Source organism: Phyllobates terribilis, unplaced genomic scaffold (genome assembly GCF_046119375.1).
Source record: "Phyllobates terribilis strain yellow unplaced genomic scaffold, ASM4611937v1 Scaffold_7__3_contigs__length_470593459, whole genome shotgun sequence".
Taxonomy (NCBI): Eukaryota; Metazoa; Chordata; class Amphibia; order Anura; family Dendrobatidae; genus Phyllobates; species Phyllobates terribilis.
The window spans coordinates 269,837,259-269,841,582 of record NW_027362767.1 but is presented as its reverse complement, the minus strand read 5'-3'; positions in this window follow the sequence as shown (position 1 = coordinate 269,841,582).

Sequence of the window (4,324 nt, the reverse complement as noted above, 5' to 3'; positions counted from 1 at the left end):
TGGTTCATAAGAGGACCGCCCCAGGAAAGGAAGACCAAGAGTCACCTCTGCTTCTGAGGATAAGTTTATCCGAGTCACCAGCCTCAGAAATCGCAGGTTAACAGCTGCTCAGATTAGAGACCAAGTCAATGCCACACAGAGTTCTAGCAGCAGACACATCTCTACAACAACTGTTAAGAGGAGACTTTGTGCAGCAGGCCTTCATGGTAAAATAGCTGCTAGGAAACCACTGCTAAGGACAGGCAACAAGCAGAAGAGACTTGTTTGGGCTAAAGAACACAAGGAATGGACATTAGACCAGTGGAAATCTGTGCTTTGGTCTGATGAGTCCAAATTTGAGATCTTTGGTTCCAACCACCGTGTCTTTGTGCGACGCAGAAAAGGTGAATGGATGGACTCTACATGCCTGGTTCCCACCGTGAAGCATGGAGGAGGAGGTGTGATGGTGTGGAGATGCTTTGCTGGTGACACTGTTGGGGATTTATTCAAAATTGAAGGCATACTGAACCAGCATGGCTACCACAGCATCTTGCAGCGGCATGCTATTTCATCAGGTTTGCGTTTAGTTGGACCATCATTTATTTTTCAACAGGACAATGACCCCAAACACACCTCCAGGCTGTGTAAGGGCTATTTGACCAAGCAGGAGAGTGATGGGGTGCTACGCCAGATGACCTAGCCTCCACAGTCACCAGACCTGAACCCAATCGAGATGGTTTGGGGTGAGCTGGACCGCAGAGTGAAGGCAAAAGGGCCAACAAGTGCTAAGCATCTCTGGGAACTCCTTCAATATTGTTGGAAGACCATTTCCGGTGACTACCTCTTGAAGCTCATCAAGAGAATGCCAAGAGTGTGCAAAGCAGTCATCAAAGCAAAAGGCGGCTACTTTGAAGAACCTAGAATATAAGACATATTTTCAGTTGTTTCACACTTTTCTGTTAATTATATAATTCCACATGTGTTAATTCATAGTTTTGATGCATTCAGTGTGAATGTACAATTTTCATAGTCATGAAAATACAGAAAAATCTTTAAATGAGAAGGTGTGTCCAAACTTTTGGTCTGTACTGTATATGTGTGTGTGTGTGTATATATATATATATATATATATATATATATATATATATATATTCCTTCTTAATCTATTGCACATCTTTGTATCCCATATGTTCAATTTCTACTGTGGGTGTGTATATACAGTGAAGAGCAAAAGGGTAACAATGTTTTGATTTGAACTTTTCACTTTCAGGCTAGATATCTCACCATCCACTGCTGCTTTGAACGTGAAACTACCATCATTTTATAGACAATCATCTTGGCTATCTCATACATAAATTTGACTTGTAACTACTTAGCATATGATTAGTTATGCAGACTCTTGTCATGTCACTGCATTGTTACTGTTTTTCTCCTTCAATTTGCCTGGACGTCCACCTCTTGGCTTTTGAATGGATGGACGGACTTCAATTCATATTCTTCTAACTGTCATGGCTCTCACATAATGCAGTTTGGCAATTTTATTGGTCAAGAGACCGCTATTGATGTGATGGATGATGCAGTTTCTCTTTTCTTTGGAAATCTTCTTCGTGGCTGCTCCTTCATTCAAACCAGTGATCTTTCCCTTGGGAATCAACCTAATAACACACTGATCTATTAGAAATGTGAGGACAGGTTGTATTTTGTAGTATACAGGAAGAAAAAGATTTTTGCACCACCAGGAGCAAAACAGTAACAGTGCAGTGACATGACAAGAATATGCACAACTAATCAAATGCTAAATAGTTGTAGTCAAATTTATATATGAGATATCCAAGATGATCGTCTATAAAATGAGGGTAGTCTCACGTTAAAAGCAGTAGTGGATGGTAAGATATGGAGCCTGAAAGTCAAAAGTTCAAAACATTGTTACCCTTTTGCACTTCACTGTATACTGTTGTGTGTGTGTGTGTGTGTGTGGACATGTCAGCAAGACAATGATGCCAAACACACAGCCAAGAAAACTCTCGATTAGTCCCTATATAGGTTCCGCACCTATCGCCGAGCAGGAAACCTAATTCCTGAATGTCCCTAGAGCTAGGCTCTAGGTAGGGAGGGGACAGTGTGAACCCTAGTCAGGCCCCACTGTAACTAAAGACAACAAGGTAAACAAACAAAGGGGAAACAGCTTGAGAAGACACAAGAGAGATAACGTCAACTGTCCTCCAAGGGAAGTCCTAGAAGAAACTAGCCAACTACCAGTACTCCAGGCATGGACAGAGGAACATAGAACTATCACCGACAACTCTCTGGAGACACTGAGAATTTTTAACTACCAAGCAAGGGTGTGTCAATTAGCAGCAGAAGGTGGAGGTCGCTGCTGGGTCCTAAAGGAAGACGGATATCACTACACTACAGAGATGAGACGATCAAGAAGGCATCTGCAACGCCAAGTGCAGTGACCTTCTACAGTCAGATCCAGAGCGACTGTCTGTCACACTTGATACACCCGTGACAAAAGTATTAAATACATTTGACAGCGTGTTCAATACTTTTTCCCTGTGTCATTTCTCATTATTACACATAACTTAATTTGTGGACATCTATGGTTTGATTTCTTTGCCTGTGTGGATTGGTTGGGTTGTTACCGACATCTTGTGAGAATTTCATGCCAATAGCACCTTTAGAAATATATTTATTTAGATAATTGTTGATGTGTTCAATACTTATTTCACCCACTGTAAGCAGGGGCTGACATACCGCCGGTGCAGCCGGTGCAGCTGCATCGGGGACCCGAGAGGCAGGGGGGCCCTGAAAGCCTTGGCAATGTCAGCGTGGTCAATGACAGCTGGTGCCGGCGGCAGGATCAACGCTAGCAGGAGGCTCTCTGCATGCTGCTGCGCATATCATTATGCTCTGCGACGAGCCGTCGGGCCCATTCCTGACCTTACCTGCTGCTGTGTTACTTGATGCTGCGTCCACGCTGGCTTCTGGTGCGGTAGCATGGTGGTTTCTAATGGCAGCAATAAAGGACAGAATCAGGAAAGAGGGCGTCTCCTGGCTTACCGGTATCTTGGCTGAGCAGGACGCACTCCCTCCTGATGATGAAGCTTCTCATCCCTGTGGCCGGCGGTCAGCTCGGCATCTCCGCCCACCGGATCGCTTGAGCCCTGCCCCATTGACGTCAAGGGGTGCGCGCATGCGTCACGCGCGCACTCCCGTTCTGGCCACGCCCCTTCCATTTCGGCCACTCCCCTTTTCTACACATGACTGCTGCAACGCTCCCCTGTCCTAGGGAAAATGTAGCGCCGCCATTACTGTTCTTATTATTATGACACCTGCCTTCCCACGGGTTGTTCCATCTCTTGCCATTATTTTGAATTATTCAGTTCTTTCCTAGAATGGGTGGCCAAGTATGAAATAGGTTCCTCCTCTATAATCCATTACCTTGACAATTTTCTTTTTGTGAGTCCACCAGATTCCAGGTCCTGTCAATTTTTGCTGGACACTTTTCGTTTTTTCGCTTCCCATTTCAGTGTTCCTTTATCCAGTGAAAAAACTTTTGGTCCCACTACGTCGCTATCCTTTTTAGGAATTGAGATTGATTCTATTGCCATGGTTTTTCGCCTTCCCCCAGAAAAAATTTCAAAATTGCTGTCCCAGATTGAAGGTTTCTGTTCTGTTTGCAAAGTAACACTACGTCAAATGCAGTCCATGCTGGGCCTCCTTAACTTTGCTTTCAGGGTAATGCTTTTTCCAGACGTTTATCTCTCTTGACCAAAGGCATCAATCTTCCCCATTATAGAATTTGGATAAAACCTCCTTTAAAAGCGGACTTGCTGGTTTGGAAGGAGTTCCTCTTGTCCTATAATGGACATACATGCTTTCAGTCATTGGAATTGACTAATGAGGATCTATCTCTTTTTTCCGATGCCGCCGGATCCACTGGCTTCGGTGTCATCCTTGGCGACCAATGGTGCGCTGAACCTTGGCTGGAATCTTGGCGCACTGAGGGCTGGGTCAAAAACCTTACTCTGTTAGAGTTATTTCCAATCGTCACAGCCATTTCTTTATGGGGCCTGTCCCTCAGGGATAAACGGATTTGTTTTTGTTCTGACAATATGAGAGTGTTGTACATGCCATAAATCAGCTGTCATCCTAGTCTTCCCCGGTTATCAAATTACTCAGGTTCCTGGTATTAAAATGCTTAAGTTTTAACATCTGGTTTTGAGCGCGCCATGTTCTAGTTACAAATAACGTCATTGCTGATTCCCTTTCTCGTTTCGATTGGCAGAAATTCCGGGAAGTTTTCGCCGCGGCCAAAGCGGAGGGACATCCATGCCCAACC